This window comes from Conger conger, chromosome 11 (genome assembly GCF_963514075.1).
Source record: "Conger conger chromosome 11, fConCon1.1, whole genome shotgun sequence".
NCBI lineage: Eukaryota > Metazoa > Chordata > Actinopteri > Anguilliformes > Congridae > Conger > Conger conger.
Window position 1 is genome coordinate 24264651 of NC_083770.1, and position 26501 is coordinate 24291151.

The window sequence follows — 26501 nt, forward strand, 5'->3', positions numbered from 1 at the left end:
TTCATATGTGGGGGGGGGGGTATTGTCATGTTTTGCAATGGATAGAATTCATTGCTCATGTTAAAATGACCATTATTATCTTAGGCTCTGTCTCTCCCTCACTACACCACCCTCAGGCATCTTACTACATTGCCCTTTGGACTTGATGAAATGTGTACACTTATGGCTTTTTTATATACTGGGCAATGTCATGTTAGTCAGTGGCAACAGAATGAACATTGAGAAGGGCACTAGAGAGGACTGAACAGTTGCATTGTGACTCATTTGGAAATTACTTGCATCTTGGTGTTGAGGACGTCGGTTTCACAGTTTAAGTGAAGTAATTTCCTAAACACATCTCTGAATAATTTCAGTGGGGCCAATGATAGGTGAAGCCTATGGGGGGTGAGAAAAGTTTAGTTTTGGCTGCAGTTGAAAGGCGGGAACCTGGAAAATGGAGGCAGATGAGAGTTCCCTTTAAACGGCTGCTCTTTGTGGAAGTCTCTGACATTTACACCCAGAGGCTTAAACTCCTCACTCCGCCACTCAGCTGCATAATCCCAACAAACCAGGAGGGAGCGAGCCTCTCTCTGAGGAGAGGCTGACCTTTACCGCGTAGCTTGTTAGCCTGTTTTTATAGCCTCATACTGATGTGTGTCTTAATGGAGGGGCTCTATGAGGTTTAAAATATCTGCTTTATTGCCTGCCGGAGATTAGCTCTCAGATGTGGAACTGTCTGCCATTTCTATTGCTTCTGGGCACCGTTTGTTTTCTGAAGTGCAAATTCATAACCAAATAGAGCCTGTGTCGCCCTGATACTGATAACATTTTTAAACAACGCCCTCTTTCCCCAAGGTGGATGCAAACAGATTTAAAAAAACTATGGGGTGCAGCTGGATATTGAATGACATGATATAATTTGATATCACACACCAAACAGTAACATTAGATGTTTACTCTATTATATGATCAGTCATTCAGTCAACGGGATTCAATTAAAAGTGAAATAACAATAAATATAAAGTGGAATCCCAATATATATGCAACCATTTAAAGCAAGTCATATGCAATAATTGATATCAAAAAGGCTTAATAACCCAAACCTTTATTGTTTTCCAAACAAACCCCAAATCAATACTTTTTCATTGTTCTATTTTCTAAATTGCGATGCAGGGGCACTTTGTCACTATTGTCTCATACTTATCTGACCATTCCAATTCAGCAGCCATCATCATCATCAGAATCAGAATCATCATCATCTTCTTTTTCTGCCCAGAATCGGAGTCCTCTGGGCCTCCATAGACCGGTGCCGGGAGGGGGGAAGGGGGTTGGATGTGAGACAAGCCTAGTCACTCCTCAACCCCCTCTCTGGCAGGGCAGATGGATCTGGGAGAAACAATGAGCCTTTCTTCCCTCCTGAAAGTGGCCCGTGCACTGCAGCCCACTCTGTCTGCTCTGAAGCAGAGCCCAGGGACAGGCTGCAGAAGGGCATAAACCCCGGCTTCCACAGAGACACGTGGACATTTGTGTCTCTGTGCTTCTCAGCCACACCCAAACTGTACTGTTTGGAGTTTGGAGTTTGGAGTTTGGCTGAAAGATGTTGGCATGAATTTCTTCCCACAAACCTATTCCTGGAAGTTTTATGATTAAGTATCATGATGTGACAGCATTGTGTGTTTAGCTTTCACTTTCCGTTTATTATTGTGTGACTTGAATATTCAATGTTTTTTTTGTTTTATAAATACTGTGAATGATCCACAATTGCAAAGTAATTGTGTTCAAAATACCCTGGAAATATTAAAGATTAGATTGAATGTTAAAACATGAATATATACAGTATTCTTTACATACATTGTTTGTTCAAGTTAAATGCATGTACATTTACTTGTTATATAATGGATGATTAAATTATCGGAACATGCTTTAGCCATATGTGCAAACATTCCCGAATCCATGCGGTTTTCCTGCACTTATTTACATACTCCAAAGTCTACACCAAGTATGTGCTGCAGTCCACATAATAATCAAGCTGTTGCACACAAAACATGTCATTTACTCAACCATAATGAGTTAGAATACAAAATGTGACACATTTGTCATTAGTGATATAGCACTAATGTTTATATGTCTGTAGACTGAAGTATTTCAGAGGACACATTTTCTCACTGACAGAAAATTCTGTGTGCACTCTTTGGCTCATAAAAAAGTATTTTCCCTGAGTATGTCCATCTGCTTTTTCCAAGCCAACTAGTGCTCAGGACTCTATGTCCAGATCCACAACCTACAAACTTTAATCACAATCAGGTGGAATTCAAGTAAGTGGGAACATGTGGGATGAAAATATACACTCTGTGAGCACTTTATTAGGCATTTATTAGACTTTTTTTGTGTGCCTTACTGCTGCTGTAGCCTATCCACTTAGAGGTTTGATGAGTTGTGTGTTCAGAGATGCTCTTCTGCATACCACTGTTGTATTGCTGTCACCTTCCTGTCAGCTTTGACCAGTCTGACCGTTCTCCTCTGACCTCTCTCATTAACAACGCATTTCTGCCCACAGATCTGCTGCCCATTGAATGTTTTTTGTTTATCACACTATTCTCTGCAAACTCTAGAGACTGTTGTGCATGAAAATCCCAGGAGATCAGCCATTTCTGAGATACTCAAACCACCCTGTCTGGCACCAACAATCATTCCATGGTCAAAGTCATTTCTTCCCCATTCTGACATCAGGTCTGAAAAACAGCTGAACCGTGTCTGCATGCTTTTATGCATTTAGTTGCTGCCACATGATTGGCTGATGAAATATTTACATTACAGGTCATTGCGTTACATTAGTGCCATTTGGCAGACGCTCTTATCCAGAGCGATGCACAGTTGATTAGACTAAGCAGGAGACAATCCTCCCCTGGAGCTATGCAGGGTTAAGGGCCTTGCTCAAGGGCCCAAGGGCTAGGCGGATCTTATTGTGGCTACACCGGGATTAGAACCACCGACCTTGCGTGTCCCAGTCATTTACCTTAACCACTACACTACAGGCCGCTCACCTTTATTAGGTCTACCTAATAAAGTGGTCACTGAGTGTACATCTTGACTTGAGGGAACATAGCTGTAGTCAGATTTATTTATTAAATGAATTATTAAGCCCAAGCCAGCTGTGTGCCCTTATCATGAAAAGGTTGAGTGCAAAAGAGAGTTCAACATTAATTCTTCAAATAGATTTAGGAGCAACTTTGGGGTACTAGAAAACCATGCTATTTGATGAAAAGTATGCATGTACAAAACAGCTTGATAAATAAACATGTCTAGAACATCAGCAAGCTAACAAACCCTAACTGTGTTATGAACAGGCAAATGAAACATAATATCACTGGAGGGGGAATGAGATTAAGGTAATCCAATGATCTATAGGTCAGCAGGGTATCGCATTTCCGCAGTCTCATGGGAACAAGTACAGCTTCTGGAAAGTGCCTTTTCACCAGGCCTTCTGCACCTCAGACTAGAACAGCGACACCAGGCCTTCTGCACCTCAGACTAGAATAACAGCGACACCAGGCCTTCTGCACCTCACACTAGAATAACAGCGACACCAGGCCTTCTGCACCTCACACTAGAATAACAGCGACACCAGGCCTTCTGCACCTCACACTAGAATAACAGCGACACCAGGCCTTCTGCACCTCACACTAGAATAACAGCGACACCAGGCCTTCTGTACCTCACACTAGAATAACGGCCACAATATTCATCTTTGAAGTCATGATATTTTGTGTGTGCGCACTCTCTGGTCTCCAGCAAACCAGTCAGGAGAGGCTAATTTAGAGAGCCCTGCCAGAGGAGTTATTCCTGCGCCTGTCATCTCTTTCAGGAATGTTAACCTCATGCAATAAAACTCACAGCAGCTTGGTAGCTCTGTGCCATCCTCAGGCAGTAGGAGTATTACAGTGCTGGGACTCACATAGAAATGTACTTTCCACTAACACGTTTCTGTGGGCTGAAGAGGGGACTTCCTTGATCTGTTGACACAGGAAATGTAGATCTGATAGAAAGATACATTTCAAATGAAATATTCAAAACAAGATGTATTTTTGTTCATGCAGCCTTCTAAAAAAGCAGCAACTAAACAGATTATGGTGATGTTTTGTACATGCATGCATCCATTTTTGCAAATTTATGAAAAATAAAAAACTAAGAAATCACATGTACATAAGTATTCACAGCCTTTGCTCAATACTTCGTTGATGCACCTTTGGCAGCAATTACAGCCTCAATGAGACGGGTGCGTGGGGGGTTTGGACCCAAAATGCACGAACCGTAGTGTAGTAAAGTCCCGTCAGGGCTTTATTTGGGGAATATCCAGGGAGCGTAGTCAAAAACAAGCAATGTTCATACATGTAAATATCCAGCCGGAAAACCAAAGCGCAGGGAGAAGGCAGTCTCATAGTCGGTCGATGACGGTGCAAGAGTCAAGACCAAAGTCTGCTTCACGGGGCAAAAGTACAAAAACAGCAGGCAAAGACGTGGTACAGGCAGGCGATAGTCAACAAAACAGAAATCAATAAACAATGGTCAATAACAGGCTTGGATCGTAACGGGTAGCCAATGGCTTGGTATAACCGCTCAAGAGCATGCACTGACAAACAGGAGGCAATCAATTTCACACAGACATGACATGAAACTGAGCTTATATGCAGGTGAAGACAGGTGTAGACAATTAGTTTGAGAGCAGCAAGAGAATGGAAATCAGGTGTAGAGGATTGACACGTTAACAAGGTAATTAGTAATCGTTATTAATTAACCTATCCTGCCCTAGCATTAGTAAATTAGTAAATGACATGCACAAGAAACGTAAGGTAACATGAACACATGATTAGAATGTTAGCATTACCCAATCCTGATCTAGCATTAGTAGGTTAGGAAATTGAAACAATTAGGGTGTGAGTGACAGAAAGGGAGAGAGAGAAAGCAGGAATGCAAGGTTTGCAGAGACTAACAATTAAATCGTAACAATAACTAAACATAACATGACATGAAACCTAAAAATGTGGTGATACTAGACCAGGGGTCGGCAACCCTGGTCCTGGAGAGCCGCAGGGTGTGCTGGCTTTCGTCTCCACCTTAAAATAAGCAACCGACTCAGACCCAAGAAACCAGGTGAGGTGAGTTAACTGTGTAATCAACGGCTTTCATTGATCAATTAATGCCAAGTAACAACGAAAGCCAGCACACCCTGCGGCTCTCCAGGACCAGGGTTGCCGACCCCTGTACTAGACTAACATAATACGTGACATGACAATAACATAACCAAGACAATAACTAAACATAGAACATGACATGACAAACATGAAACGTGACACTCAAGTCTTTTTGAATATGATGCCACAAGCTTGGCACACCTATCTTTGGGCAGTTTCACCCATTCCTCTTTGCAGCACCTCTCAAGCTCCATCAGGTTAGATGGGGAGCGTCGGTGCACATTTTCAGATCTCTCCAGAGATGTTCAATCGGATTCAAGTCTGGGCTCTGGCTGGGCTACTCAAGGACATTCACAGAGTTGTCCTGAAGCCACTCCTTTGATATCTTGGCTGTGTGCTTAGGGTCGTTGTCCTGCTGAAAGATGAACCGTCACCCCAATCTGAGGTCAAGAGCGCTCTGGAGCAGGTTTTCATCAAGGATGTCTCTGTACATTGCTGCATTCATCTTTCCCTCAATCCTGACTAGTTTCCCAGTTCCTGCCGCTGAAAAACATCCCCACAGCATGATGCTGCCACCACTATACTTCACTGTAGGGATGGTATTGGCCAGGTGATGAGCAGTGCCTAGTTCCTCCAAACATGACGCCTGGCATTCACGCCAAACAGTTCAATCTTTGTCTCATCAGACCAGAGAATTTTGTTTCTCATGGTCTGAGAGTCCTTCAGGTGCCTTTTGGTAAACTCCAGGCGGGCTGCCATGTGCCTTTTACTAAGGAATGGCTTCCGTCTGGCCACTCTACCATACAGGCCTGACTGGTGGATTGCGGCAGAGATGGTTGTCCTTCTGGAAGGTTCTCCTCTCTCCACGCTGGAATGCTGGAGCTCTGACAGAGTGACCATCGGGTTCTTGGTCACCTCCCTGACTAAGGCCCTTTTCCCCCGATTGCTCAGTTCAGACGGGAGGCCAGCTCTAGGAAGAGTCCTGGTGGTTCCGAACTTCTTCCATTTACGGATGATGGAGGCCACTGTGCTCATTGGGACCTTCCCCAGATTTGTGCCTCGAGACAATCCTGTCTCGGAGGTCTACAGACAATTCCTTTGACTTCATGCTTGGCAATTAGCAAAAAATTCAAAAAACCTTCAGGTGCCTTTTGGTAAACTCCAGGCGGGCTGCCATGTGCCTTTTACTAAGGAATGGCTTCCGTCTGGCCACTCTACCATACAGGCCTGACTGGTGGATTGCGGCAGAGATAGTTGTCCTTCTGGAAGGTTCTCCTCTCTCCACGCTGGAATGCTGGAGCTCTGACAGAGTGACCATCGGGTTCTTGGTCACCTCCCTGACTAAGGCCCTTCTCCCCCGATTGCTCAGTTCAGACGGGAGGCCAGCTCTAGGAAGAGTCCTGGTGGTTCCGAACGTCTTCCATTTACGGATGATGGAGGCCACTGTGCTCATTGGGACCTTCCCCAGATTTGTGCCTCGAGACAATCCTGTCTCGGAGGTCTACAGACAATTCCTTTGACTTCATGCTTGGCAATTAGCAAAAAATTCAAAAAACTTCTTTCATGTTGTCATTATGGGGTGTTGTGTGTAGAATTTTGAGGAAAAAAATGAATTTATTCCATTTTGGAATAAGGCTGTAACATAACAAAATGCGGGAAAAGTGAAGCGCCGTGAATACTTTCCGGATGCACTGTATGTTAGTCTAGTATCACCACGTTTTTATGTTTCATGTCATGTTATGTTTCATGTTTAGTTGTTGTTACGATTTAATTGCTAGTCTTGCCATGTCATGTTATTTAGTTTGTCATATTTGGCAAACTTGTAATGTCACAATTTATGTTTCATGTCACGTTGTACTGGTCATTGATTAGCATACACTTTTTCATGTCTTTCTGCAAATCTTGCATTCCTGCTTTCTCTCTCTCCCTTTCTGTCACTCACACCCTAATTGTTTCAATTTCCCTTGTCTACTTACTAATCTACTAATGCTAGATCAAAATTGTTGCCTCCTGTTCGTCAGTGCATCTCTTTAGCGTTTTTGTCAAGCCATTGTCTACCCGTTACGATCCAAGCCTGTTTATTGACCAAAGATTATTGACTTCTGTTTTGTTGACCATTGCCTGCCTGTACCACGCCTTTGCTTGCTGTTTTTGTACTTTTGCCCCGCGGAGCAGACTTCAGTCTTGACTCTTACGCCGTCATCGACCCTGAGCCTGCCTACCGTCCGCCTGTACTTCTGCCCCACTGACAGCTTTCCTGGCTACCGGACTTCTTGCATGGTGTACCGCTTACAAGACTGCCTTCTCCCTCGGTACTGCGCTTTGGTTTTGGCTGGATATTACGTGTACGAACATTGCTTGTTTTTGATTACGCTCTCTGGATATTCCCCGAATAAAGCCCTGACGGGACTTAACTACACCATTGTTCCTGAGTCATGCATTTTGGGTCCAAACACCCCACGCATCCGTCTCACTTTCAGTGCCTCCATGCAATGAACACTTTTTATCATGGTGTATTGAGATTCATTAGAAATTGTATGGCTCTCACCTTGTATGCTTGGGTTGGTGGCTCGCATTTCACTTCCCTCCACTGGCTGCCTGTCATGGCACCTCTTCAATCTTCAAGCTGCACCCCTCCCTGTCCCTCCCTACCTCCCTGCAAACCTTAATTGTTGTCTTTACCTGTGATATTTACTTGTGTATTAGGATGTTTTGTTTGGCTAGGTAAGCAGTGTTCATACTACAAGTAAAAAATCCGATGATGAAATAGGCACTGGTCCTTATTTTTGTTGTACAGATAGCAGTTGAAATTGTACTTCCCTCTAGGGCCTTTCAGCGCACTTATCCCTGATTATGGGTATGCACTTTGCACTTTTTTGCACTTTGTTGTACATCGCTCTGGAGAAGAGCGTCTGCCAAATGCCATTAATGTAAAAATGTAATGTCACTGCAGCCTGAACACCAGGAAGGCCAGTCACTGCAGCCTGAACACCAGGAAGGCCAGTTACTGCAGCCTGAACGCCAGGAAGGCCAGTTACTGCAGCCTGAACACCAGGAAGGCCAGTAACTGCAGCCTGAACACCAGGAAGGCCAGTTACTGCAGCCTGAATGCCTTCTGCAGCCTGAACACCAGGAAGGCCGGTTACTGCAGCCTGAACACCAGGAAGGCCTGTTACTGCAGCCTGAATGTCTTCTGCAGCCTGAACGCCAGGAAGGCCAGTTACTGAAGTCTGATCCTGCTCAGCCTGCAGCCCGGCTGGTGTGGCCTGGAGAAGGAAACTCTCTGACTCATCTGTGTGTCTGTGTAAGCATGGAAACCACAGTCCTGCTGGTCTGGCAGTGGTTACCACAGCAATGACTCACTGCGCACATATCTGGCAAAAAACATTCATACAGATCGCTGGAACAATAATTTGACCACACTGAAATCACTGTACATTTTACCAAAGTAATAGTCTACTTAGGACAGCGAGGCATCCTGAGCCATAAAAAAAATCCTTAAAACTGTGTTATCCCTGACAGTCATAAATGGTAAATGGTTGGCATTTATATAGCGACTTTATCCAAAGCGCTGTGCAATTCTCATTCACCCATTCATACACGCACTCACACACCAACAGCGATTGGCTGCCATGCAAAGCACCAACCAGCTCGTCAGGAGCATTTGGGGGTTAGGTGTCTTGCTCAGGGACACTTCGACACAGCCCGGGCGGAGAGCAGAGTCTGGATTGGCTCATACAGGGGACTGAACCTGCAACATGTAGGTGGACTTTTGGGGAATGTCCGGAGGAAAGGCTTTTTCAGGCAAACTTATGTTCATGAGATACCAGCTCCGGCAGTGGGAATACTGGCCCTCAGCTTAATGGAAAGTTGGGGAAGAGTCAGGGATTATCATTATTCATTAGAATGGGGTGTTACTTCATTTCCTACAGAAACAAAACATGGCTCAGCACTATAATACGCAACAGAAGTGGTCTCAGTGTCGCCCGTGCTGTAAAACCTATGAGCAGAAATGAAGTGCATCTACGGAATGTGACATTAGCATCAGCTCTACTTGGCTTTCAGTGTTTACCCCACCCTTCAGACGGCACACACGGCTCTTCTACAGATCGTCTGCTGTGTGGCAGCAGCAGTTAAGTGCTGATATGGGAAAACAGGGCTACTCATTTACTCCACCTGGATAAAGTGAGATACAGACAGTGAGCACAAAATGGAAACAATTTTTGGAAAAATTCAATGAGAAAGTATTTTTGCAGAAATGAACGAATCAGACACTTGCATTAACATTAGAGGTAGTTTCTCCAAGTGAGCCCCAATCCCAACAAATCGTAATTTTCACAGATTATTATTAAAATTACAGGGAATATGTGAGAATTCCAGTGATTATATTTAAATGCTTCTCCTCACATTTTTTAAACAAACAAGACAAAGAGCCATCACGGAAGGATAGAATCATCACAAGCAAATGCACAGGAGACAGAAGAGAGTGTTTTTGAACAGAACCGCAGGAACATTGGGCTAATCGGTATCTGTAATAGGGATGGAAAAAACACATTTCAGGGTCTGGCAGGAGTAGACGTTTTTTACTGAAGACGTAAAAAAGCAATGCCAGCCTTTGACAGTATAGCCATGAGCCCAAGAAAATGTTATGAAGATTATGATCGGGTTATCACTTCATTATGGCAAAATAATTGTTATCAGCCGTAAAATGCTTTCAAAAATATAAATGTTAATAGTTAATTTGTTTTACCAATTAACAAAATGCATGAACAGAAGAAGTGAATGAACAGAAGATCTATAGAAAAATCTAAATCAAATCAATATTTGGTGTGACCACCCTTTGCCTTCAAAACTGCATCAATTCTTCTAGGTATACTTGCACATAATTTTTGAAGGAACTTGGCAGGTAGGTTGTTCCAAACATCTTGGAGAACTAGCCACAGTTCTTCTGTGGATTTAGGCAGCCTCAAATGCTTCTGTCTCTCCATGTAATCCCAGACAGACTTGATGATATTGAGATCAGGGCTCTGTGGGGGCCAGGACTCCTTGTTCTTCTTCATGCTGAAGATAGTTCTTAATGACATTGGCTGTATGGTTGGGGTCGTTGTCCTGCAGCAGCATAAATTTGGGGCCAATCAGATGCCTCCCTGATGGTATTGCATGATGGATAAGTATCTGCCTGTACTTCTCAGCATTGAGGAGTCCATTCATTCTGACCAACTCCATTTGCAGAAATTCAGCCCCAAACTTGCAAAGAACCTCCACCATGCTTCACTGTTACCTGCAGACACTCATTCTTGTACTGCTCTCCAGCCCTTCGGCAAACAAACTGCCTTCTGCTATAGCCAAATATTGAGAACCTGCTACCATTTATCTGAACTCCAGTTCCTGTGTTTTTGTGCATAGTTGAGTCACTTGGCCTTGTTTCCATGTCGGAGGTATGGCTTTCTGGCCGCAATTCTTCCATGAAGACCATTTGTGGCCAGACTTCTCCACACAGTAGATGGGTGTACCTGGGTCCCACTGGTTTTTGCCAATTCTGAGCTGACATTGCCAATTCTTGCCAATTCAATGCTGGACCTCTTCCGTTTGCGAAGGAAAGTAAGCATGATGTGTCTTTCATCTGCTGCACTAAGTTTCCTTGGCTGACCACTGCGTCTACGGTCCTCAATGTTGCCTGTTTCTTTGTACTTCAACAGAGCTTGGACAGCACATCTGAAAACCCTGTCTGCCTTGACATTTCTGCCTGGGAGAGACCTTGCTGATGCAGTATAACTGCAGTATATACTACGTGTCTTGTTGCTGTGCTCAGTCTTGCCATGGTGTATGACTTCTGACATTAAACTGTCTTCTGCAACCTCACCTTGGAAGCAGAGTTTGGCTGTTCCTCATCCAGTTTTAACCCTCATCCTACTTTGTGCAAGTGTACCTAGAAGAATTGATGCTGGTTTGAAGGCAAAGGGCGGTCACACCAAATATTGATTTGGTTTAGATTTTTCTTCTGTTCCTGCGCTTTGCATTTTGTTAATTGATAAAAAATAAACTATGAACATTTCTATTTTTGAAAGCATTCTCACTTTACAGCATTTTTTCACACCTGCCTAAAACTTTTGCACAGTACTGTATGTGGGCAGTCGGCTATTCCACGCCTGGTCCAGTAATAATTACATTTTAATCACAGTCAGTTCCTCATTCCTGCACATCTAAAATGGGGCAAAATGACAGCCAGGTGTATAGGGCTTTCTGATTGCATCACTTGACATTTTAATCAGACGCAATCAATGTAGAATCCATCCCATGAAAGTTCTGACATGATTATTAATAAAAGCACCTTGCTGAATGTCTGGACTGCAAATGCATTAAATCAAGCATCAGAAAAATGTGTCTACATCTGCTCAAACTGGCACATTGAGGAACGGAGAGACTGGGAGAGGAAAAGAGTGAATTGTACGTTTGAAGGAACCTAATCCAACAGGTATGTGTAAGCAAGCTCAAATGCAACAGGATTAGCACTATAAATGTCACGTTTCAGGTCTGTCTTGCCATGTTTTATGTTTATTCATGTTGTCTTAGTCACGTAGTGTCTTATCATGTATTATGTTAGGCTAGGCTCGTCATGTTGTTTAGTTATGTTTCGTTACGATTTATTTTCTTGTCATGTCTAGTTATGTTTCGTACGATTATATTACCTTGTTATGTTGAGTGGTTATCGTCTTAGTTTCGCTTTGTGTTATGTTTTGATTTGCATTTTGGGTCCAACCCCCACGCACCCGTCTCAGAACAATTTCGCCACAATGGACCCTGCTGACTCTACTGCCATGTTCCACGCCCTCCAGGAACAAGGAGCCATCGTCCGGCAGCATTCACAAGGAATCTCCGAACTTCACCTGGAGATTTGTGAACTGTGTGCGGAGATGAAGAGGCTCGCCGTCGCAGTCCTGCCACAACCACGGGAGGAGCCTTCCCACCCACCCACATCCCCAGCACTCAACCCCACGGGAACCTGCCACTTCCAAGAGCCCCAACAACCCCCTCTGGAGAGGTTTGGTGGAGAACCTGAGAGGTGCAAGGCTTTCCAACTACAATGCGACTTCGTGTTCAAGCAACAGCCCCAGACCTACAACAGCGACGACCGTCGGATTGGCTACGTGATGGGGCTACTCAAGGGGAGGGCGTTGGACTGGGCTACGGCGGTGTGGTCCAGGGATTCATTCCCTCCTCTTTACCCAGTCTTCGCCGATGAGATTCGGAAGGTCTTCCAACACGCATCCAGCGACCAGGAGCCATCCCAGAGACTGATTGCTCTGCGCCAGGGACGGAAGACCGCGGCAGACCACTCCATTGACTTCCGCACCCTCGCGGCGGCTACTAGCTGGAACGATGCAGCGTTGGCAAATCTCTTCCTGGCCAGCCTGAGGGAGACGCTCCAGGACGAGTTGGTGTGACTAGACCCCATCACCCAGTTCGACCAGCTCGTATGCACCATGATCCGCCTGGACAACCGTGCCAGACAACGTCGGTCGGAGAGACCGATCCTTCCTGACAACCATTACCCCAGGCAGGGGCCAGGTCCTCGACTGGAGGAGTAGCAGTCTGAGGGATCCGAACCCATGGACCTGTCCCGGGCCGGTACGAGGATCTCTACCGAGGAACGAGCACGCCGCAGAACCACCGGTTCGTGCTTCTACTGTGGGAGGCCGGGTCACACCCAGGCTCAGTGCTCCTTCAAGACCAGGAGACCTGTGGAAGTAAGAGCTGTCGACAGACATGAGGGGTCTGACAGAGACAACCATCGTCCCACGCTCACGACTCTGTTAATTCTGCCCGACAGAACAACCCGGATTAACGCGTTGGTGGATTCTGGAGCGGACGCCAATCTCATCGACGAAGTGTTGGTGTCTGAACTGAACATCCCCACCCTCCCTCTACCCCACCCTGAGAACGCGCGGTCGCTGGATGGAAGAACTTTCTGCCGCATGACGCACATCACTATTCCCTTACAACTGATCATTTCTGGGAACCATCGGGAGATGATCCAGTTCCGTGTCATCCAGTCCCCTAATGACCAACTCATCTTGGGATTACCCTGGCTCCAGAAACACAACCCCACGATCAACTGGAGTTCTAACCAAGTGCAAGCATGGGATCCTAAGTGCCATCTGTCCTGCTTGCGTTCCGCCCCACCATCAGCAGAGGGAGTGCCAGCTCTACCACAGACTCCCAAACCCTCCCTGGAGAGGGTCTCCTCTCCTTACCATGACCTGGGCACAGTGTTCTCCAAGACACAAGCTCAGTCTTTGCCGCCTCATCGACCCTACGACTGCGCCATCGAGCTCCTTCCTGGTTCGTCACTTCCCTCAAGTCGCCTATACAACGTCTCCAGACCAGAGAGGGAGGCGATGGAGAAATACATCCGTGACTGCCTGGCTAACAGACTAATTCGCCCTTCTTCCTCTCCCGTCGGTGCGGGATTCTTCTTCGTTCAGAAGAAAGATGGCTCCCTACGCCCATGCATCGACTACAGGGAGCTGAACAACATCACGGTGAGGAACAAGTATCCTCTGCCCCTGATGGACTCCGCGTTCCACCCACTTCACGAGGCCACCATCTTCACCAAGTTGGATCTCCGCAACGCTTACCACCTGGTCCGTATCCGTGAGGGCGATGAATGGAAGACCGCCTTCAACACCTCTCTTGGACACTTCGAATACCTGGTCATGCCATTCGGCCTCACCAATGCTCCTGCTGTGTTCCAGGCCCTGGTGAATGATGTTCTTCGGGACTTGTTGGGTCGCCATGTGTTCGTCTACCTGGATGACATCTTGATCTACTCCACCAATGCCAAGGATCATGAGTACCACGTCAGGCAAGTTCTACAGAGACTCCTTGAGAACAGATTATTCGTCAAGGCGGAGAAGTGCGTCTTCCACTCCGACACAGTTGAGTTCCTGGGGTTTATCCTTGAGAGGGGACGGATCAGAGCGGATCCCAAGAAGATTCTGGCAGTTACCGACTGGCCCACACCCACCTCACGTAAGCAGCTCCAACGCTTCTTGGGATTCGCCATCTTCTACCGAAGGTTCATCAGATCCTATAGTCAAGTGGTCGCCCCTCTAACCAAGCTCACGTCCCCTGCGGTGCCATTCCGGTGGAGCCCCGAAGCTGAGACGGCCTTCACCAAGGTCAAGAGACTGTTCTCTTCCGCTCCCATCCTGGTACACCCCGACCCTACCCGCCAGTTTGTGGTCGAGACGGATGCTTCCGACACAGGGGTGGGAGCAGTGCTCTCTCAGGTGGCGGCCGCTGACAACCGACTACACCCCTGCGCCTTCTTCTCCAAGAAGCTGTCCCCTGCAGAGAGGACGTTGGAAACCAAGAGCTGCTGGCAGTCAAACTGGCGCTGGAGGAGTGGAGACATTGGCTGGAGGGGGCCGAGAAGCCGTTCATCGTTTGGACCGACCACAAGAACCTGGCATACCTCCAGACAGCCAAGAGGCTGAACTCTCGACAGGCTAGATGGGCGCTGTTCTTCGGGAGGTTCAACTTTTCTCTGACCTACCGCCCTGGTTCGAAGAACGTTAAGCCCGACGCCCTGTCCCGTTAATTCAACACCTGTTCTGAGCGTGAGGTTCCCGAGAACATCCTTCCTGCCTCCTGCACTATCGGATCTGTCACGTGGAAGATCGAGGCGGTGATCCAGAGGGCTCTACGGGAGGATCCCGATCCCAGGTCCAACCCCGGATTACGCCTATACGTTCCCTCAGCCGCTCGGACACAGGTGCTGCAATGGGCCCATTCATCCCTCCTTTCCTGCCATCCCGGCTTTACCCGCACCTTGGCGGTGCTGAAGCGGAGATTCTGGTGGAGTGCCATGATCCCCGACACCAGACGATTCATCAAGGCTTGCACCACATGCACCAGAAGCAAGGCATCTCACCAGGCCCCTGCTGGACTGCTTCAACGATTGCCGGTGCCCAGCCGACCCTGGAGCCACATCGGAGTGGACTTTGTGACCGGACTTCCCCTTTCCGAGGGTAACACCACCATCCTGATGGTGGACCGATTCAGCAAAGCGGCACACTTCATCCCCCTGGCTGGATTGCCCACCGCCCAAGAGACCGCGGATGTTCTGGTGAGGGAGGTTTTCCGCATCCACAGACTTTCCTCGGACATTGTTTCAGACCGCGGTCCTCAATTCATCTCTCAAGTCTGGAAGGCGTTCTGCGTGGCCCTCGGGGCCACAGCTAGCCTCTCTTCGGGCTACCACCCTCAGTCCAATGGCCAAACTGAGAGGGCCAATCAGGACCTGGGGGCCGCTCTACGCTGCGTATCGGCCAAGAATCCAGCCGGCTGGAGCAAGATGCTTACCTGGGTGGAATACGCACACAACACCTTACCCTGCGCCGCCACCGGGAAATCTCCATTTGAGGTCTCCCTGGGCTACCAACCTCCACTGTTCCCTGACCAAGAAGCCGAGATCGCTGTTCCCTCCCTCGCCATCCACATGAAACGGTGCGCCAAGGTTTGGAGGGATGCCAAGGCCACGCTGCTAAGCACGGCAGACCGTAATCGGCGTTTTGCTGATCGCCACCGCACTCCAGCTCCGGCCTACAAACCAGGTGACTCCGTCTGGCTGTCCACTAAGGACATTCCCCTCCAAGCCACTTCCCACAAACTGCAACCCCGCTTTATTGGTCCCTTTAAGATCCACAGAATCATCAATCCTTCCTCTGTAAAATTGTCACTCCCTGCTTCCCTTACGATTCACCCCACATTCCATGTCTCTTGTATTAAGCCTGTATCCTCTCACCCTATATGTCCCCCGGATCCCCCACCACCTCCCCCCCACATTATTGACAACCACCCGGCATTCACTGTTAAGAAACTCTTGAACATTCGTAAGAGGGGCCGTGGGGTTCAATACTTGGTTGACTGGGAGGGCTATGGCCCTGAGGAGCGTTCCTGGGTCGCTCCCAGTCTCATTCTGGACAAATCGCTCATCAGAGACTTCCATCGCGACCACCCTGAGAAATTCCTAGGACCGCCAGGAGTCGGTCGTAAAGGGGGGGGGTTCCTGTCACGTTTCAGGTCTGTCTTGCCATGTTTTATGTTTATTCATGTTGTCCTAGTCACGTAGTGTCTTATCATGTATTATGTTAGGCTAGGTTCGTCATGTTGTTTAGTTATGTTTCGTTACGATTTATTTTCTTGTCATGTCTAGTTATGTTTCGTACCTGTTTACAATGTTTATTGTTACGTTAACTGGTCGTTGTTTATGCATACACTTTTACATGTCTTTCCGCAAACCTTGCATTCCGCCTTTTCTCTCTCTCTCTTTCTGTCATTCACTCCCTAATTGTTTCCATTTGTCTATTTACTAAAACTACTAACGCTAGATCAGGATTGGGTAGAAACTAACAAACTAATCATGTGTTCATGTTACCTTACGTTTCTCGTGCATGCATTATTGTTTCATGGTTTTGACTCCCGCTTCGCCCACGACTACGCCTCTGCCTGCCGTCCTCCTGTTCATCTGCCCCGCTGACTGCTCTCCTGCTACCGGACCTCCCTGTACGTCTACCGACTACGAGTTTGCCTCTTCCCTCGGCACCGTGCTTCTTGTTTGTTTACTATTTGTTTGGCTGGATCTACGTGTATGGACTTTGCTTGTTTTGACTACGCTCCTGGGATTCGTCCCGAATAAAGCCCTGAGGGGTCTTTATATAACTATTGTTTCTGAGTCGTGCATTTTGGGTCCAACCCCCACGCACCCGTCTCAATAAATCATATAAATGAGCAAAGGTGTGAACAACTGGTGTATTCACAAGGTCCTAAAAAACAGCAGTCATATCTGAAGATCACCCAGAGGCTAATTTTTCATGCCTAAAATGTAACTGACTGTTGCTGTTCCCTAATATTTAGCTCACTAGGGTAGAAACAGTGGTGAGTAATTCCGTTTTACCCGTGAGTTATAAAGTCCTGATACAATTGCTGCAGTGTGCTATTTAGAATGTAAGGTATCATATTATTCGTTTAATTATAGTTTCCCTATGTCTACCAACTGGCGAAGTAACTAAGGAACATTGTTTAGTGGGCTCATTACTTAACGCCATAAGGTTGTATTTCAGTTAATAATTGACATGCATGCTTGTGTAACGTCCAGGTTTGCACGCATGAATTATATTAAAGCGCGATCTAGTTGAATGGTAATTGATGCCATTGTTACGGGAGGCTGTACCTCACAATCCCAGCAGACGGGGCATTTACGCGGAAGGACGCAGTAAATAAATGAATGGGGCTCTGGTTACTGATAGGATCTCTTGTAATCGTATTCGGGGCAGAACATAAAGACGATAGAAAGCGCACAAGGACGTTTAGATACTAAATTGCCTGCTCAATTCTCCTGTGTCAGTGGCGGTCGGTTTTATTAATTAAAAAAGATATTAATAAAAGTGTATTTTGCCGGTGTGTAAATTACGTTTTCTCACAGAAGTATTTTTTGATTCATTCATGATGTATATACGGCACAGATTCCAAACATAGGCCTATGTCGTTTAAATCATTGTCTTGTGAGTAATACAACTTTGACACACGAGTTATACGACAGTTTTGACACACAGTACTACCAAGTAGGAACTGTGAAATATGCGGAAGTACAACTAACGAGAAGTACTGTGTTCTAGCATGCCCAGGTAATAGTAAGCGATATCGCGACAATAGCTTGTCATGTAATGGTATGTGTTCCATGCACTTATTCTGTCCAGTGATTCATATCAACTACTTATACACTTCTTCTCATTTATTTCTATGGTATGCTTTTATTTATTATGGTTTGATGTTTGTGTATGGGAGCAATGTACCAAGTAAAAAAAAAAAAGTTTTGTATGTATGGAGATATGCCAATAAATCTTACTCTGATTCATATATACCTTTATTCAACAGAATGAGGCACCGAAGGAGAACAACAGACAGGGGTGTGCCTAGTCATGGCAGGGGAGGTCTTAGTCATGGCAGCTAGGGAAGGGGACAGGGGCCGATCAATGAGGGGAGTGGTCAGGAGCTTTGGGACCTGCCATAGCACATTCCGCAGATACATAAGGGAAAAAATAAATTACAGTCCGCTGGCAGATACCAGGTTCCCACTGTAGGCTATACTCATCACAGGCAAGTTTTCAATGCTGATCAGTAAAGGGAGCTCGGGAACTACCTCAGTGCAACATCTGCCATGTACTATGGCCTGAGCCCAAGAGAGGTGCAGTACTGCTTAAAAATTAATTGTAGCCCATAGCCATACGGGTTCAATATCAATTCATTAAATATCACTGCCAAGTCTTGCTCTTTTATAAACTGCATGATTATAAAAGTGAATAACTGGATATATAGATAAATATTTTTATTATGTCATTTTAAAATGTAATTTAATTTCATGAAAATGTTTTATGCCTTTTGATGTTAAAATAAATATAATTTACAGTGATATCAGTGTACTATAAATAGATATTAAAAGCAATTTTTAAATACATTAAATAATTTAATTTAAAGATAATTCAATTAAATTCATTTTTCCCTGGTCTGAAAACTGGCATTCCACTGTGTCAACAATGAAATGGCAGGACCAGATTGGTTCACATCTTTCCTTAAGCCAAAATTGTCCATCCGCTGCTCAGAGCCAACCAGCCTGTCAAGAGCCACTAGTTTTAACTAGACCAATGTGTCCAATTTCTTCACCAATTTGGCAAATGTCCTTGATAGACATTCAATGATGATGAAACCGAGGTAACACCGGTCCAAACCCCAGAGAAGATTGTTCCCACCAAGGCAGCCAAACAGGTCGGAGCACTCTCCTCAGGTGAGAGGAGCAGGCTGGTGACAGTGGCGGTGGCTGTCAATGCTTAGTGGAATAGTATTCCCCCACTTTTCATTTCCCCCCAGAAAATCCTACCCACTTCATCTGTGATGGTCCCACAGGGTCTATTGGTGCAGCTAATGGGGTGGATGCAGGAGGAAGCGTTCCGGCTCTGTCTCCACACTGCTCACACAAGCTCCAGCCCCTGGATCACAGCGTGATCAGCCCTTTTAAAAAACTGGTCAGCAGATGCATGGAATAATGAAACATCCTCTGCTACCCATACACAGCCAACTGTGGTTGCTATAGCATCCACCAATACAGAGCCAATAGCCTGCTCATCACCTGCTGCTGCTCTTACAAAGCCTGCCATCACTGCACCCACAGAGTCCTGGGGCAGCTTGCACCAGCTGGATGTTAAAAAAAAGTTGGTCTCAACTGTTAAGTTGGTTGTAGCTATGTCTGCGGTTGTGTTCAATATTTACGCCTGTTGCACCGTCTTCATCCGTCTGCAGCTTCATTCAGCCTAGGCAATGCGCATTCAGAGTGATACATTATGTCGTGCAAATGTGTGCGTTGCATTGCTACAATACTTCTACTGCTTGATTTGTTGACATTAATCGTGTAAGCAAATCATTACAAGTATTCTGAAAAGCACAATTAGTATAAAATTGTTGTGCTGCTATATGTCCAAGACGGTATATTAAGGACCCATGGCAGGACCAAAAGTGCACTGCCAAATGGACGAAGAGGAGGGTCAGCTCTATTTAAGAGGGCCCTGGAGGACGAAGCAGAGGTCTTAGCCTACGAAAGCTAAATGGAGGGGATAGTGGAATCATACATTAAAGTTTTCATATGAATGAATTGCTGATTGACTATGCAAGAGTAGGTCCATCTATGAGTGGAATGTGAGGTCAGGTATGAGTCACTGCTGATAGTAAATGTGAACCTTTGGAACTCCAAATGAATCATCAACTCACCCCATGTATGAGCTGTGGTAACTGAGATAACCTGTGTTCTGTATTTACTCAGAGTATCAAGAGCATCACCTCAAAAGTAACAGTCAGACAGACAGACAGAAAGAGAGAGAGAGAGAGAGAGAGAGAGAGAGAGAGAGACACAGAGAGAGAGATTTTATTTAAGCAGACAGACACACTGTTTTTACAGCCATCATCATCACCTCCATTTTTACTTCACTATGCATCATTATGACCACCAGGACAATCCTGCATCATAACCATCTTGTCACAGCAGGGAGGACAGAGGAACCAGAAGCAGACACAGGGGTGTGGAAAATGGCAGGTTTACTGGCAGATGAAGGGACAGACAAAGCGTAATCACAAACAGGCAAAAGTACAAAAGCAGAGTCCAAAAATCAAACAAGGCTCGGAAATAAGGGGGCTAGAACAGGGGGAAGCAATAGGGCTCGGGACTCAAGAAACAGGACAAGATGAACTAGCAAGGTTGAACTGAAAAGGACAGGTATAAATACACAGGGGAATGAAACAAACTAGGCGGGGCATGGGAGTGAGGGCAGTCTAACAAATAATAATAAACATCAGGTGAGACTCATGAATGTGTAATAGCACAATAACGAGGGGGAAACGAAAACGCGGACTGTATTCACAAAGACACACGTAGGTCCATCTATGAGTGGAATGTGAGGTCAGGTATGAGTCACTGCTGATAGTAAATGTGAACCTTTGAGAGGAACTCTCTGGACTCCAAATGAATCATCAACTCACCCCATGTATGAGCTGTGGTAACTGAGATAACCTGTGTTCTGTATTTACTCAGAGTATCAAGAGCATCACCTCAAAAGTAACAGTCAGACAGACAGACAGAAGAGAGAGAGAGAGAGAGAGAGAGAGAGAGAGAGAGAGAGAGACACAGAGAGAGAGATTTTATTTAAGCAGACAGACACACTGTTTTTACAGCCATCATCATCACCTCCATTTTTACTTCACTATGCATCATTATGACCACCAGGACAATCCTGCATCATAACCATCTTGTCACAGCAGGGAGGACAGAGGAACCAGAAGCAGACACAGGGGTGTGGAAAATGGCAGGTTTACTGGCAGATGAAGGGACAGACAAAGTGTAATCACAAACAGGCAAAAGTACAAAAGCAGAGTCCAAAAATCAAACAAGGCTCGGAAATAAGGGGGCTAGAACAGGGGGAAGCAATAGGGCTCGGGACTCAAGAAACAGGACAAGATGAACTAGCAAGGTTGAACTGAAAAGGACAGGTATAAATACACAGGGGAATGAAACAAACTAGGCGGGGCATGGGAGTGAGGGCAGTCTAACAAATAATAATAAACATCAGGTGAGACTCATGAATGTGTAATAGCACAATAACGAGGGGGAAACGAAAACGCGGACTGGATTCACAAAGACACACGTAATACAAACGGCTCCGAACTAGGGAGTAGACAATTGCACAGAATCAGGGGATGCAGAGATACGGAGAGACAGGTGCGAATACTTCGCTTAAACTAAGTAAGTAATCAGTGATAGAATTGGGAGGCAGAGTTACAGAACAGAATTGAAACTAGAGATGCGTTTGTAAGTTAAATTATTTAAATTACAAATACCCAAAACTAGTTAATGTTAGTTTGTTAGTTTGAGAAACATAATAGTGTGTTAGTATTATTAGTACTGTACAAATTCTATGTGAGTTGGGATTAGTATATTAGTGCTATGTACAAACATGAAATGGAGAGAAAGCAGGAAGTAAGGAATGCAAGATTGGAAGGAAGGTTGAACCCCGGAACTACCGTAAACACCCGAATAGTGGGGCATGCAGACAGGGGAGTGACTGGGCTAGTAACCATTCAGACTCAGACATCACAGGGGAAGACGAGTGCAAAGACTAATGAATATAAACAGAACACCAGACATGAATATGAAAAATAATAAATTACAAGAATAATGATAATAAACAATGATAAACTATCAGACAGAAGACAGGAACATGACAGATCTTTTAAATGTATGACGTTTGTGCTTTGCAGTGAGTTGTGTAGTGAAGATGTTTAACACAAAAGTGACGAGTGTAAATTGGTGAAAGGTCACTTTGAAAATGTTATGATTGCAGTGAATTATTAGCTGGACGGACAATGTAGAAAACATGCAAGGGCAATAAAGCACCCGACAAAGGACAGTGATAACAGCCATACAGTTTTAAACTGTCTAAGCTCAATGCTGTAAGCAAGGAATCATGTTAAACAGTGTGGTCAGTGATTTTACACGCTGCTGAGCTCATTGTAATCGTTACTTCATTGCAGTGTCGATGCACCACTGACTTAGCAAAAACACATCTGCTTCCATTTGACCTGGCAGTTCAGTTCCTTATTTTCAAGTCAACCAATGAAGACTTTGGGAAAAATTCATTCATTCATTCATTCATTATCCTAACCCGCTTATCCTGAACAGGGTCGCAGGGGGGCTGGAGCCTATCCCAGCATACATTGGGCGAAAGGCAGGAATACACCCTGGACAGGTCGCCAGTCCATCGCAGGGCACACACACCATTCACTCACACACTCATACCTATGGGCAATTTAGACTCTCCAATCAGCCTAACCTGCATGTCTTTGGACTGCGGGAGGAAACAGGAGTACCCAGAAGAAACCCACGCAAACACGGGGAGAACATGCAAACTCCGCACAGAGAGGCCCCGGCCAACGGGGATTCGAACCCAGGACCTCATTGCTGTGAGGCAGCAGTGCTAACCACTGCACCATCCTTGCTGCCTTGGGAGTAATTAATAACAGAATTTTCAGGGAAGTGCAATTTGAGTGATATATCTCTGGTTTTCTATCTAATGAAATTCTAATACTAAATCTAATGAATTTGTAATACGTATGTTTATGGCCTCCCACGCTAGGGAGTATAGCTCTATCGGAGTATAGCTTGTTGAGGGGCAATGTGTTATCTCTAACCCAATGCTGTATATCCCCAGTGTAAGCAATGACATGAAAAGTCTCAGTTACACCATAAATTTAATATTTCTATTTCAGCCAGTCATATTACTTCAAGTAATTTCTTCACGGTGTTAATGGGATAGTATAATCAGTAATCTTCTGTCTACTAAGCTAAATGAACACCATATTTTATGTTGAATATCACATACTAATGACAATGTTCCTATTGGAGAAAGGCATTAGGTGTTATATTAATCCCCTATGACATCGGTATGCTGATTCTCTTTCATGTGGAACCTTTTCATTGATTGATATCGCCACCTGCTGGTAGCTTGATAGTATACGTTTGATAGTATATGATTTTAAGCAAGACGGTTGTAGAATTAAGTTTTTATTTTCTACTGCTGGTCATGCAGTAAGGTTATCTATACACTGCAATGGTCAGTGAATTTTAAATTTTTTCTCCTCTTCGTTGTCAGAAATGAGTTCTCTGCCATCGAGAATGCATCCTGCAATTCTCTATTACTACAGCTGGAGTTTAATAGATTTACATGAAAATAAATTAAATATGGATGGATGTAAAATCCAAAATGGTTATAAAAATTATTTTTATTTATGTTTAAATGCATGCTTTTTACCCTTAACCCTTTCTTCTTTGTCCCCCTAGAGAGCAATTTCCACCTACTTTGTCCTATAAAAGTGTCAATATCACACAACCTATTTACCGCACACACATGGTTGAAGATTTAAATTAAAGAAGAGGCTTGTACCATTTTTATTAAAATTTATGTCAGAGCACATACATACAGTGTACACAAAATATACACTATAATACAAAAAAGCGCTGAATATCTCAATTTCAAGCATTATATTTTCCTAATTTTCTTTCAGGAACCTTTTTTTTTTGGGGGGGGGGGGGTGTATATTTTATATGTGTGATTAACAGTGGAATTTAGCATATAACTAAATTCTAAACAAAAATTATGAAACTAAAATCCAATTTATTGAGGTTTTGGGTTTAGTATAGCAACAGCACATACTGTCATGAAATGTTATACTTGTTTCAGAAATAGTATTAATGTCAGTAACATACTTACAAAAACTTACAAAAATAAATATTAACTGTGTTGGAATGATCCTAAACTGATATGTTATTAAAGACTGCCCTCTACTGGGCTTCAAAGGATATGCACCCAAAAGACTCCAGAGCACATAAGGTCTTATATAGAGTTTATTATACTCTATAACATTATAGGTTCATGTGATATAACTGGGAATAAAGCATAATTATTGTTCTATATTTTATGTTCCATATATTACATACATGAGCACTAACTGCACTAAACTCTTAGATAATTTGGGAAATGCTAATGGAATATGTGTCATAACAAGTAAAATACATCTATGTTTTCTCTCAAGTAGTCTGGTTGAGTCTATTTGATGTTGAATGCATGAAAATGTTCTTATGATGGGAAGCTTAGCTATGTCATGCACACTAAGCCATCTCCACAAAATAAACACTGTTAGTGAAGACTGGATCCAAAACAAATACATATATTGTGAAAATGCCAGGATGTAATTTTGATTATTATAGTAACCTATTGTAAGTAAACCCATGTAAACATGAATACGAATGTTTCAGCATATATTAATACACATAAACACACCCCATGGAAAGAGACATTTTTGATACCTAGAATTGTCTGGTAGAGTAGAGTACTGCACCTCACTGCTATTCACACTCCTGCTCTGTGTGATGTGAGGGTCACACAACTAAAAATGAAGGGTTTAGGAATGTAACAAAAACAAACTACATTAAAAATAAATCTATATGTATTTGTTATGGTGGCACGGATGATGCAGTGGGTAGCACTGCCACCTGACAGCAAGGAGGGTTTGAATCCCTGTCGGCCGGGGCCTCTCTGTGCGGAGTTTGCATGTTTGCCCCGTGTCTGTGTGGGTTTCCTCCGGGTACTCTGGTTTCCTCCCACAGTCCAAAGACATGCAGGTTAGGCTGATTGGAGAGTCTAAATTGCCCGTAGGTATGAGTGTGTGAGTGAATGGTGTGTGTGCCCTCCGATGGACTGGCGACCTGTCCAGGGTGTATTCCTGCCTGTCGCCCAATGTATGCTGGGATAGGCTCCAGCCCCCCTGCGACCCTGTTCAGGATAAGCAGGTTCAGATAATGGATTGATGGATGGATGTATTGGTTATTATCTATTTGTTCATGTATTTAAATGATTTCTGTGGTAAAACTCAGACGAGTTTGTTTTTCTGTTATTTAAATAAGATGAAGGCACTGTTTGGTATCATTACATTTGTTGTCATGGCACATGTTGCACGAAATAGTACATACAGTACAATCACAGCTATTTTAGTCTATCTTATTCTAGTTAAAGCAGTATAATTTTAATTAAATTATGAATAGGTTTCTCCTCACAAAACCTGCTTATTCAAAGACAGTTCCGCTTCTTACCATGTTCTCCTGCATGTGAGGAAAGTTACATAAGAAAAATATTTTATTATCTCATTATTTTTAAATGTACTTTTTAAAATATTATATTTACAAAGGTGTATTAAAGGAAAATACAATTTAACATAACAATGCACGCACATTTTGTAAAGGCTTTTCAGTATTGTTTCTACTGTAGGGGATAAAGCAATAGAAAAAAACTGTTATGTAATGTGAACATTTGGTAAATTTTGACTATTAAATTGTAATGTAGAATAATTTCCTCTAATCCCATGTCACCAGTGTCTTCGCTTGCCGTAAGCAGGGCAAAATGTAAGTGAATGGGCTGGCATTCTTAGCGAATGCTTTTAATTTTGCCTATAGGAAAGGTAAAGTCTGTATGTGTATTCATCTCACTGCGGTATATATAGCACTGTAGATACTGCTTCTGACTATTTTTGTCTTTGAAGTGTCAGGCATTGCTGACAGTCCTCTGCATGACATACCATTGAGGCCATGTAGATATCAAATTATTAAATATAAATTATTATATATATATATATATATATATATATATATATATAACCAAACAATATTTTAATGACTGAATAATCACTCTATTTTTAATGTAGGCCTACATTAAAAAGCTCAAATGTGTGCTTTTGTTGTGTGCGTGCTTCTCCGATACCAAACATGTGGCAATTAATAAGAAACAAAAGGGGAAAGACGTATTAATATGTAATTGCGAAAGAATGAAAGAATGAGCCCTTATGTCTTTATTTGTTGGTGGAGTTTTTAATCGGTTCCAGTGTTTAAACCAAATTCATTCGCTATTGATTCAGGCAGATTTGTAACTTCTGATATAGCCTCCAGCAGTGACACTGTTGTTTTACACTACCCACGTGGATTGCTACATGTCATTGCACTCACACATATTTCATATGCCATAAAATGTGTGCAATATATTGTAACTACATGAATGCACATTGTGTATGTATTATATTTCAGCGTGTTCATTATAAGAACGTGAATGACAAACGCAATCAAGGGAAAGTCGACTGTACGTTGACCGCAGTCCGGAGTTTGAAAGATTTATCTGG